An 11,975-nucleotide genomic window follows, 5' to 3' on the forward strand; every position below is an offset into this window, starting at 1 on the left:
GCACTAAGCACATAGCCATTCGGTATCATTTTCTAAGGGATCACCAACAAAAGGGAGATATCGAGATTTCTTACATTAACACTAAAGATCAATTAGCCGATATCTTTACCAAGCCTCTTGATGAACAATCTTTTACCAGACTTAGGCATGAGCTCAATATTCTTGATTCTAGAAATTTCTTTTGCTAGCCTGCACACATAGCTCATTTGAATACCTTTGATTATATCTCTTTTATATGCTATGACTAATGTGTTTTCAAGTCTATTTCAAACCAAGTCATAGGTATATTGAAAGGGAATTGGAGTCTTCGGCAAAGACAAAGGCTTCCACTCCGTAACTCATACTTCGCCATCACTCCAAGCATCTCTCTATTCTTTGGGGAGAAATGAGAATTCAAAGCAAAAGGACTTCGTCTTTGGTATAATCTTAACTCATTTACTTATGACCAAAAGGCTCTAATGATTCCGTTTTTGGCGATTCATGCCAAAAAGGGGGAGAAATGAGCCCAAAGCAAAAGGACCGCACCACCACCAATTTCAAAAACTTAGTGCTTTCCAAGAGTATTTATCAAATAAGTATCCTATTATGTTCAAGAAGGGGGAGAAAGTAGTATTTCAAAATGATATATCAAAACCCTCTTGAACACTAAGAGGTGGATCTCTTTTAGGGGGAGTTTTGTTTAGTCAAAGGAAAAGCATTTGAAACAGGGGGAGAAAATTTCAAATCTTGAAAATGCTTTGCAAACTCCTATTCATTTACCTTTGACTATTTGCAAAAGATCTTTGAAAAGGATTTACAAAAGAATTTGCAAAAACAAAACATGTGGTGCAAATGTGGTCCAAAATGTCAAATAAGAAAGAAACATTCCATGCATATCTTGTAAGTAGTTTTATTGGCTCAATTCCAAGCAACCTTTACACTTACATTATGCAAACTAGTTCAATTATGCACTTCTATATTTGCTTTGGTTTGTGTTGGCATCAATCACCAAAAAGGGGGAGATTGAAAGGGAATTAGGCTTACACCTAGTTCCTAAATAATTTTGGTGGTTGAATTGCCCAACACAAACCCTTGGACTAACTAGTTTGCCCAAGTGTATAGATTATACAGGTGTAAAAGGTTCACACTCAGCCAATAAAAAGACCAAGTTTTGGATTCAACAAAGGAGCAAAGGGGCAACCGAAGGCACCCCTGGTCTGGCGCACCGGACTGTCCGGTGTGCCACCGGACATGTCCGGTGCACCAGGGGGACTCAGACTCAAACTCTCCACCTTCGGGAATTCCCAGAGGCGACTCGGCTATAATTCACCGGACTGTCCGGTGTACACCGGACAGTGTCCGGTGCGCCAAGGGAGGTCGGCCTCAGGAACTCGCCAGCTTCGGGAAACTCCAACGGCTAGTCCACTATAATTCACCGGACTGTCCGGTGTGCACCGGACTGTCCGGTGCGACTCCGGTGCAACGGCTATCTCCGCGCCAACGGCTCTCTGCCGCGCATTTAATGCGCGCTCTGCGCGCGCAGGAGTCAGAATCGCCCATGCTGGCACACCGGACAGCAAACAGTACTTGTCCGGTGTGCACCGGACACCCAGGCGGGCCCACAAGTCAGAAGCTCCAACGGTCAGAATCAAACGGCAGTGATGACGTGGCAGGGGCACCGGACTGTCCGGTGTGCACCGGACTGTCCGGTGCGCCATCGAACAGACAACCTTCCAACGGCCACTTTTGGTGGTTGGGGCTATAAATACCCCAACCACCCCACCATTCATTGTATCCAAGTTTTCCACTTCTCAACTACTACAAGAGCTCTAGCATTCAATTCTAGACACACTAAAGAGATCAAATCCTCTCCAATTCCACACAAAGCCCTAGTGACTAGTGAGAGTGATTTGCCGTGTTCATTTGAGCTCTTGCGCTTGGATTGCTTCTTTTCTTTCTCACTTGTTCTTGAGATCACAACTCCATTGTAATCAAGGCAAGAGGCACCAATTGTGTGGTGACCCTTGCGGGGAAGTTTTGTTCCCGGCTTTGATTTGAGAAGAGAAGCTCACTCGGTCCAAGGGACCGTTTGAGAGAGGGAAGGGTTGAAAGAGACCCGGCCTTTGTGGCCTCCTCAACGGGGAGTAGGTTTGCAAGAACCGAACCTCGGTAAAACAAATCTCCGTGTCTCACTTGCTTATTCGCTTGGGATTTGTTTTGCGCCCTCTCTCTCGGACTCGTTTCTTATTACTTACGCTAACCCCGGCTTGTAGTTGTGTTTATATTTGTAAATTTCAGTTTCGCCCTATTCACCCCCCCTCTAGGCGACTATCAGGTCTGCCTTGCATAGAATTGACACCCTTCGCAGGTGCAGACAATTCTAGTGGCGTCGGCCACCGCGGTCGGCCAGTAGAAGCCTTGTCGGAAGGCGTTTCCAACAAGGGCTCGAGTGTATCTCTTGTAAGAGCTCCTGGCCTTCGGCGATGGAAATACATCGCTGGAGGATGCCCGAGGGGCTGCGGTGGTAGAGCTCCTTCCCGTCTCCCAGCAAGACGAACGACTTGGCGCGCCGCGCCAACCGCCGAGCTTCGGCTCGGTCGAGGGGTAGCTCTCCTTGGCGGAGATATTGCAGGTACGGGGTCTGCCAGTTTCGATTAGGCGTGACCCCGCTCCGCTCCTCCTCGACGCGCAGTGCCTCACCCTTGGGGGCCGAGGGTACCTCGGGCCGAGCCGAGGGTGCCTCGGGCCGAGCCGAGGGTGCCTCAGGCTGGGCCGAGTCCTTCTCGGGCTCGGGCGTGTCGTCGGTCTTGACAGAGGGCTGATGCAGGTCTCGGGAGAAGATGTCCGGGGAACCGTTGTTCGCCTCGAGGCTATTTTTGCCAGCTCGTCTGCAGTCTCGTTGTAGCGTCGGGCGATGTGGTTGAGCTCGAGCCCGTAGAACTTGTCTTCCAGGCGCCGAACCTCATCGCAGTAGGCTTCCATCTTCGGGTCGCGGCAGTGGGAGTTCTTCATGACTTGGTCGATGACGAGCTGCGAGTCACCGCGAGCGTCGAGGCGTCGGACCCCTAGCTCGATGGCGATGCGCAACCCGTTGACCAGAGCCTCGTACTCGGCCACATTGTTGGACGCCGGGAAATGGAGGCGTAGCACGTAGCGTAGGTGCTTCCCGAGGGGCGAGATGAAGAGCAGGCCCGCGCCTGCTCCTGTCTTCATCAGCGACCCATCGAAAAACATGGCCCAGAGTTCCGGTTGGATCGGAGCTGTTGGGAGCAGGGTGTCGACCCATTCAGCCACAAAGTTCGCCAAGACCTGGGACTTGATGGCCTTCCGAGGGGCGAACGAGATTGTCTCGCCCATGATTTCCACCGCCCACTTTGCAATCCTACCCGAGGCCTCTCAGCACTGGATGATCTCCCCCAGGGGGAAGGATGACACCACAGTTACCGGATGAGACTCGAAGTAGTGTCGCAACTTCCGCCGCGTCAGGATCACCGCGTACAACAGCTTCTGAATTTGTGGGTAGCGGATCTTGGTCTCGGACAGTACCTCACTGATGAAGTAGACTGGCCGCTGGACGGGCAACGCATGCCCCTCTTTTCGTCTCTCAACCACGATCGCGGCGCTAACCACCTGAGTGGTAGCGGCGACGTAGATCAAGAGGGCTTCTCCGGCAGCGGGGGGGGGGGCACCAAGATGGGCGCGTTCGTGAGGAGCGCCTTCAGGTTCCCGAGGGCTTCCTCGGCCTCAGGGGTCCAAGTGAAGCACTCGGCCTTTCTTAAGAGGCGGTACAGATGCAGGCCTCTTTCGCCGAGGCGCGAGATGAAACGGCTCAGAGCCGCAAGGCATCCCGTGACCCTCTGTACGCCTTTCAAGTCCTTGATGGCCCCCATGCTGGTGATGGTCGCGATTTTCTCCGGGTTGGCCTCGATGCCCCGCTCGGAGACGATGAACCTCAAGGGCATGCCTCGGGGGACCCCGAAGACACACTTCTCGGGATTGAGCTTTACGCCTTTCGCCTTGAGACACCGGAATGTCGTTTTAAGGTCAGAAAGGAGGTCGGAGGCTTTCCTCGTCTTGACTACGATGTCATCGACGTAGGCCTCGACCGTTCGACCAATGTGTTCGCCGAACACGTGGTTCATGCACCTTTGGTATGTCGCACTCGCATTCCTCAAACCGAACGGCATGGTAACATAGCAGTACATGCCGAAAGGTGTGATGAAAGAAGTCACGAGCTGGTCGGACTCTTTCATCCTGATTTGGTGATACCCTGAGTAGGCATCGAGGAAAGGCAGGGTTTCGCACCCAGAAGTGGAATCCACGATTTGATCGATGCGAGGCAGAGGGTAGGGAACTTTCGGACATGCTTTGTTTAGACCAGTGTAGTCTACACACATCCGCCATTTCCCTCCTTTCTTTCTCACAAGCACAGGGTTGCCAAGCCATTCGGGATGGAATACCTCTTTGATGAACCCTGCCGCCATTAGCTTGTGGATCTCCTCGCCTATGGCTCTGCGCTTTTCTTCGTCGAATCGGCGCAGAGGCTGCTTCACGGGTCGGGCTCCAGCTCGGATATCCAATGAGTGCTCGACGACATCCCTCGGTATGTCGGGCATGTCCGAGGGACTCCACGCGAAAACGTCGGCGTTTGCGTAGAGAAAGTCGACGAGCACTGCTTCCTATTTGGGATCGAGCTCGGAGCCAATCCGGATCTGCTTGGAGGCGTCGTTGCTGGGGTCGAGAGGGACAGACTTAACCGTCTCCGCTGGCTCGACGTTGCCGGCATGGCGCTTCACATCTGGTGCCTCCTTGGAGAGGCTCTCCAGGTCGGCGATGAGGGCCTCGGATTCGGCGAGGGCCTCGGTGTACTCCACGCACTCCACGTCGCATTCATACGCGTGTCGGTACGTGGGGCCGACGGTGATGACCCCATTGGGGCCCAGCATCTTGAGCTTGAGGTAGGTGTAGTTGGGGACGGCCATGAACTTGGCGTAGCATGGCCTCCCCAGCACTATGCGGTAGGTTGCTCGAAACCCGACCACCTCGAACGTGAGGGTTTCCCTTCGGAAGTTGGAGGGTGTCCCAAAGCAGACGGGTAGATCGAGTTGTCCAAGGGGCTGGATGCGTTTCCCGGGGATGATCCTGTGAAAAGGCGCAGCGCCTGCCCGGACCGAGGACAGATCGATCTGCAGGAGCCCGAGGGTCTCGGCGTAGATGATGTTGAGGCTGCTGCCTCCGTCCATGAGGACCTTGGTGAGCCTGGCGTTGCCGATGACAGGGTCGACAACGAGCGGATATTTCACCGGGCTTGGCACGTGGTCGGGATGGTCGCCCTGGTCGAAGGTGATGGGCTTGGTAGACTGGCGCCGCCACCTTTACCGAGCAGACCTCCCGACGCTCTTGCTTGCGGTGCCGAGCCAAGGCGTTCGCCACTTGCCCACCGTAGATCATGAAGCAGTCGTGGACCTCGGGGAACTCTCCTGCCTTGTGATCCTCCTTATCATCGTCGCGGGCCCTGCCACCTTCCGTAGGTGGCCCGGCCTTGTGAAAGTGGCGCCGAAGCATGGCGCACTCCTCAAGGGTGTGCTTGACGGGCCCCTGATGATAGGGGCACGACTCCTTGAGCATCTTGTCGAAGAGATTGGCACCTCCGGGAGGTTTCCGAGGGTTCTTGTACTCGGCGGCGGCGACAAGGTCCGCGTCGGCGGCGTCGCGTTTCGCTTGCGACTTTTTCTTGCCTTTCTTCTTGGTGCCGCGCTGAGTTGACGCCTTGGGGACATCTTCCGGTGGGCGACCCTAGGGCTGCTTGTCCTTCCGTAAGATGGCCTCAACCGCCTCCTGGCCAGAGGCGAACTTGGTGGCGATGTCCATCAGCTTGCTCGCCCTGGTGGGGGTCTTGCGACCCAGCTTGCTCACCAGGTCGCAGCAGGTGGTGCCGGCGAGGAACGCGCCGATGACATCTGAATCGGTGACGTTGGGTAGCTCGGTGCGCTGCTTCGAGAATCGCCAGATGTAGGCCCGGAGAGACTCCCCTGGCTGCTGGCGGCAGCTTCGGAGATCCCATGAGTTCCCAGGGCGCACGTACGTGCCATGGAAGTTGTCGGTGAAGGCTTGGACCAGGTCATCCCAGTTGGAGATCTGCCCCGGAGGCAGGTGCTCCAGCCAGGCCCGACCGGTATCGGAGAGGAACAGGGGGAGGTTGCGGATGATGAGGTTGTCATCGTCCGTTCCACCCAGGTGGCAGGCCAGCCGATAGTCCGCGAGCCATAGTTCTGGCCTCGTCTCCCCCGAGTACTTTGTGATAGTAGTCGGGGTTCGGAACCGGGTCGGGAACGGCGCCCGTCGTATGGCCCGGCTGAAAGCCTGCGGACCAGGTGGTTTGGGTGAGGGACTCCGATCCTCCCCGCTGTCGTAGCGTCCCCCACGCCTAGGGTGGTAGCCTCGGCGCACCTTCTCGTCGAGGTGGGCTCGACGGTTGCGGTGATGGTGCTCGTTGCCGAGGCGACCCGGGGCCGCAGGCGCTGTGTTGCGCGTGCGCCCGGTGTGGACCGAGGCTTCCCGCATGAATCGGGAAGTCGCGGCGCGATGTTCCGAGGGGTACCCCTGCCTTCGGGAGGCAGAGCTTTCAGCCCGTCGGATCGCGACATCCTCCAGGAGATTCTTGAGCTCTCCCTGGATACGCTGCCCCTCGGTGGTTGATGGCTCCGTCATCGCGCGGAGAAGTATTGCCGCTGCAGCCAGGTTCTGGCCGACCCCACTAGAAACCGGTGGTGGCCTTGCCCTGGCATCATCGGCGATGCGGTGCTGGGTGCCCTGGGGTAGATGACGCGCTTCCCCGGCCAGAGGTTGGCCCGCCCATTCCTGCCCGATGTCCCGGCGGAACGACTCAAGTGTTCCTGCTCCCTCGTCGAGCCTGGCCTGCATCTCGCGGATTTGCTCGAGCTGTGGGTCATGACCCCCCGTCGGGACGGGGACCACAACTAGCTACCGAAGGATGTCAACGCGAGGCACAGGCCTAGGGGATCACCGTTTTCCGGTATACCAAGATGGTTGCCTTCGTCAAGACCCCCTAGATCGACGTGGAAACATTCACGACTTGGACCGCAGTCCTCGTCGCCGAGGCTGCGGCTGCCGTCGGAACAGTCGGAAAGGCAGTAGTCGCATGCGGTCATGAAGTCCTGCATGGCACTGGGGTTACCAAGTCCAGAGAAATCCCAACAGAAGTCGGGCTCGTCATCTTCCTCGGAACCCGAGGGCCCGTAGGTCGAGACGACCGTCAGCCGGTCCCAGGGTGACCGCATATGATACCCCAGAGGGTTTGGACTCGCCTCAATGAGAGTGTCCACCGAAGCGAAGTCGCTTGGTGGGTCGAGGCTGAATCCAAAAGGCACGAGATGGGAATCGGTCGGTACCTCTTGGTCGACGGGCGGTGACGAAGTCACGTCAGGGGCAGACTGCACCGTCGTCTCAGGTACGAGGGTGACGCCCAGCAAGTCCTTTGCGAGCGTGCTGGCGTCGTCCGTTTGCTTGGAGTTGGCGTGTCGCGGGGAGACAGCGCTCGTCTTCGTCTCAGACGCGAGGTCGATGCCCGACGTGCCCCCCGTTGGGGCGCCGGCGCCGTCAACTCGCTCGACAGCCGACGAGGTGCCGCCTCCTGCTTGGCCTTGGTTGCCCCGCCTCCTCCTCCATCGGTGGGGGAGGGGACGGGACAAGCCCGAATGTTGCTCTTCCACCACATGGGGAAGATGTCGTCGATTCCGCCGCCGGCGGACGGGTTGTTGACCGCCATTGTCGCTGTCACGCGGCGGAGGAAGGAGTATCATGTCGTAGCTGCCGTCGAGGGACATGAACTCGAGACTCCCGAAACGGAGCACTGTCCCGGGCTGGAAAGGTTGCTGGAGACTGCCCATCTGGAGCTTGACGGGAAGCTGTTCGTCAACACGCAGCAGACCCCTACCTGGCGCGCCAACTGTCGGCGTTTCGAACCCGGGGGGTCCCTGGACCGACGAGTAAATTGTCGCCGCGTGCCCCAGCCCAGATGGGTCGGCGTGAGACGGAGCGTGAAGGGGGAAGAAGCCGGAGGGAGACAGGCGTAAAAGGGGAAACCCGCGGCCTTCGTGTTTGTCCCGCGCCCAGGTCGGGTGCGCTTGCAGTAGGGGGTTACAAGCGTCCACGCGGGAGGGAGCGAGCGGCTTACGCGAGCGCCGTCCCGTCCTTCCCTGCGCGACCAACCTTCTGTAAGAGGGCCCTAGACCTTCCTTTTATAGGCGTAAGGAGAGGATCCAGATGTACAATGGAAGGTGTAGCAGTGTGCTAACGTGTCTAGCGGAGAAGAGCTAGTGCCCTAAGTACATGCCATCGTGACATCCGGAGAGGTTTTGGCACCCGGTTTGTGTGGTGTCGTGGTCGTCGGAGGAGCGCTGGAGCCTGGCGGAAGGACAGCTGTCAGGGCTGTCGAGTCCTTGCTGACGTCTCCTTGCTTTCGTAAGGGGGCTGAGAGCCACCATCGTCATAGAGCATGCAGGGCGACATCATTACTTGTTTACCGGGGCGAGCCAGATGGGACGCCGGTCTTGTTCCCCGTAGCCTGAGTTAGCTTGGGGTAGGGTAACGATGGTGCCTCCTGTGATGTAGTCGGTCCGAGCCCTTGGTTGGGCGAGGTGGAGGCTCCTCTGAGGTCGAGGTCGAGTCTGTCTTCCAAGGCCGAGGTCGAGTCTGAGCCCCTGGGTCGGGCGAGGCGGAGACCGTCGGCTGAGGCCAGGGCTGAGTCTGAGCCCTGGGGTTGGGCGAAGCGGAGTTCATCGTCTTCCGGGGCTGAGCCCGAGTCCGAGCCCTGGGGTCGGGCAAAGCGGAGTTCGTCGTCTTCCGGGGCTGAGCCCGAGTCCGAGCCCTGGGGTCGGGCGAAGCGGAGTTCGTCGTCTTCCGGGGCTGAGCCCAAGTCCGAGCCCTGGGGTCGGGCGAAGCGGAGTTCGTCATCTTCCGGGGCTGAGCCCGAGTCCGAGTCCTGGGGTCAGGCGAAGCGGAGTTCGTCGTCTTCCGGGGCTGAGCCCGAGTCCGAGCCTGGGGTCGGGCGAAGCGGAGTTCGTCGTCTTCCGGGGCTGAGCCCGAGTCCAAGCCCTGCGGGCGGTGCGGAGTTTCCTATGGCGCCTGAGGCCGGACTTGGCTGCTGTCAGCCTCACTCTATTGAGTGGCATAGCAGTCGGAGCGGCGCAGGCGGCGCTGTCCTCTTGTCAGGCCGGTCAGTGGAGCGGCGAAGTGACTGCGGTCACTTCGGCTCTATCGACTGGAGGGCGCGCGTCAGGATAAGGTGTCAGGCCACCTTTGCATTAAATGCTCCTGCGATACGGTCGGTCGGCGTGGCGACTTGGCCAAGGTTGCTTCTTGGCGAAGACTGGGCCTCGGGCGAGCCGAAGGTGTGTCCGTTGCTGGAGGGGGTCCTCGGGCGAGATGTAAATCCTCCAGGGTCGGCTGCCCTTGCCCGAGGCTGGACTCGGGCGAGGCGAGATCGTATCCCTTGAGTGGACCGATCCTTGACTTAATCGCACCCATCAGGCCTTTGCAGCTTTGTGCTGATGGGGGTTACTAGCTGAGATTAGGAGTCTTGAGGGTACCACTAATTATGGTCCCCGACACTAGAATTGATATGAATGTCTTTCATTGGAAATATATGTTCAAAGAAAGTAGCATCACGTGATTCCATAATAGTATCAACATACACATCAGGAACTTCAGATTTAACTACTAAAAATCTATATGCTATGCTACACGAAGCATATCCAAGAAAGACACAATCCACTGTCCTTGGACCAAGCTTGCGCTTTTTATTAATTGGTACATTGACTTTCGCCATGCACCCCCAAGTGCGCAAGTATGAAAGTGATGGTTTTCTCCCAACCCACTTCTCATAAGGGGTTTTCTCTTCTTTGCCCATAGGAATTCTATTCAGAACATGACATGAAATCAGGACTGCCTCCCCCCACCATGCCTTAGATAAACGACAAGTGTCTAACATGGCATTCACCAGGTCAGTCAACGTACGGTTTTTCCTTTCAGCAATCCCGTTTGACTCGGGTGAATAGGGAGGAGTCCTCTCATGAATAATGCCATGTTCTGCACAGAAATCATCAAAGACTTTGGGAAAGAACTCGCCACCACGATCTGATCTAAGACGTTTGATCTTTCTCTCTAGTTGGTTTTCAACTTCAGCCTTATAGATTTTAAAGTAGTCTAAAGCCTCATCTTTAGTTTTTAGCAAGTATACATGGCAAAATCTAGACGCATCATCAATCAATGTCATGAAGTATCTCTTACCACCTTTTGTCAACACACCATTCATCTCACAAAGATTAGAATGTATGAGTTCTAGCGGTGCCAGGTGTCTCTCCTCAGCAGCCTTATGAGGCTTTCGAGGTTGCTTCGACTGCACACAACTATGGCACTTAGAACCTTTGACTATGGTGATATTCGGAATTAAACTCATGGTTGCAAGCCGAGACATAGAGCCAAAATTAATATGACACAAACGAGAATGCCAAATACTCGCAAGATCATCAACATTAGCACAAATATGGTTCACAGACCTATTATTGAAATCTAACAAAGAAAAGCGAAACAAGCCTCCGCAATCATAGCCTTTACCAATAAATTGTCCAGACTTGGACACAACTAATTTATTGGACTCCAAAACTACCTTGAACCCATCTCTACATAGAAGGGTTCCGCTAACGAGATTCTTGTGTATAGAAGGGACATGATGCACGTTCTTCAGCTGCACGATCTTTCCCGAAGTAAACTTCAGATCCACCGTGCCAGTGCCATGAACAGAAGCATGTGACCCATTCCCCATTAGCACGGAAGAATCCCGGGCGCCCTGATAAGAAGAGAACAAGTTAATGTCAGAACACACATGAACATTAGCAACAGTATCAAGCCACCAGCTAGGTGATTGAAATACTGAGAAGATGAAAGGTAAATTACCATACCCTTTGTCTTCCTCATTGCTAGCGACCACTGTGTTGACATTGCCCTTTTTGCCACGGCGATCCGCTCGATCGGGACAATCCTTGGCAAAATGACCCGCCTCGCCACATGCGAAACATGTCGATTCAGCCTTGTTCTTCTTCTTCTTGAAGTTGGTAGTTTTGTTGGGCTTGTTAGATTTTGGCTTTCCTTTCCCCTTGTTGTGGTTCCTTTGAACCATGTTGGCGCTGGAGTGGCCCTCGCCTCCTTTAGATCCCGTGTCCTTAGCCCGAGCTTTCTCCTCAACATCCAGAGACGCTATCAGATTTTCAACTGATATCTCCTGTCTCTTATGTTTCAGAGATGTGGCAAAGTTCCTCCATGTAGAAGGCAACTTTGCAATAATGCATCCAACCACAAATCGGTCAGGAAGGACTATCTTAAGGTGGTCGAGCTTCTTGGCTATACACTGTATTTCATGAGCTTGCTCTACAATAGAGCGATTATCAACCATCTTATCTTATATAATCATGAAAGCTCTCCATGATATACAGGTCACTGTCAGCATCTGATGCACCATACTTAGTAGTAAGTGCATCCCACAACTCTTTTCCGTCTGTGTACTGAATATTCGCATCAACCAGACGGTCAACAAGGGCGCTAAGAACGGCTCCCGTAAATATAGTATTGGCATGGTCGTACTCTTTCTCCTGTTCAGGAGTCAGTGGACCCTCAGGTCTGCCTTTACTAACATGGAAGACATTCATAGCAGTAAGCCAGAGCGTGACCTTGACTTGCCATCTCTTAAAGTGCATACCATTAAACTTTTCTGGCTTCAGCGTGTCGGCAAAAGCAGCCATAGAAAAACTAGGAAATTGTCTACAATAAGGTTTTTGGATTGTTGAATAATTAGACAAATTCTAAATTAAATTCCGAATATAAATCATGACCAAATCAGAAGAACTGAAATAAAAAGCCAAATCAGATGATGCGTACTGATTAGACTTACTGATAGATGACGCGCGCCGGAATCAGCA

The sequence above is a fragment of the Zea mays genome, chromosome 1 (genome assembly GCF_902167145.1).
Source record: "Zea mays cultivar B73 chromosome 1, Zm-B73-REFERENCE-NAM-5.0, whole genome shotgun sequence".
In the NCBI taxonomy this organism is placed as follows: Eukaryota; Viridiplantae; Streptophyta; class Magnoliopsida; order Poales; family Poaceae; genus Zea; species Zea mays.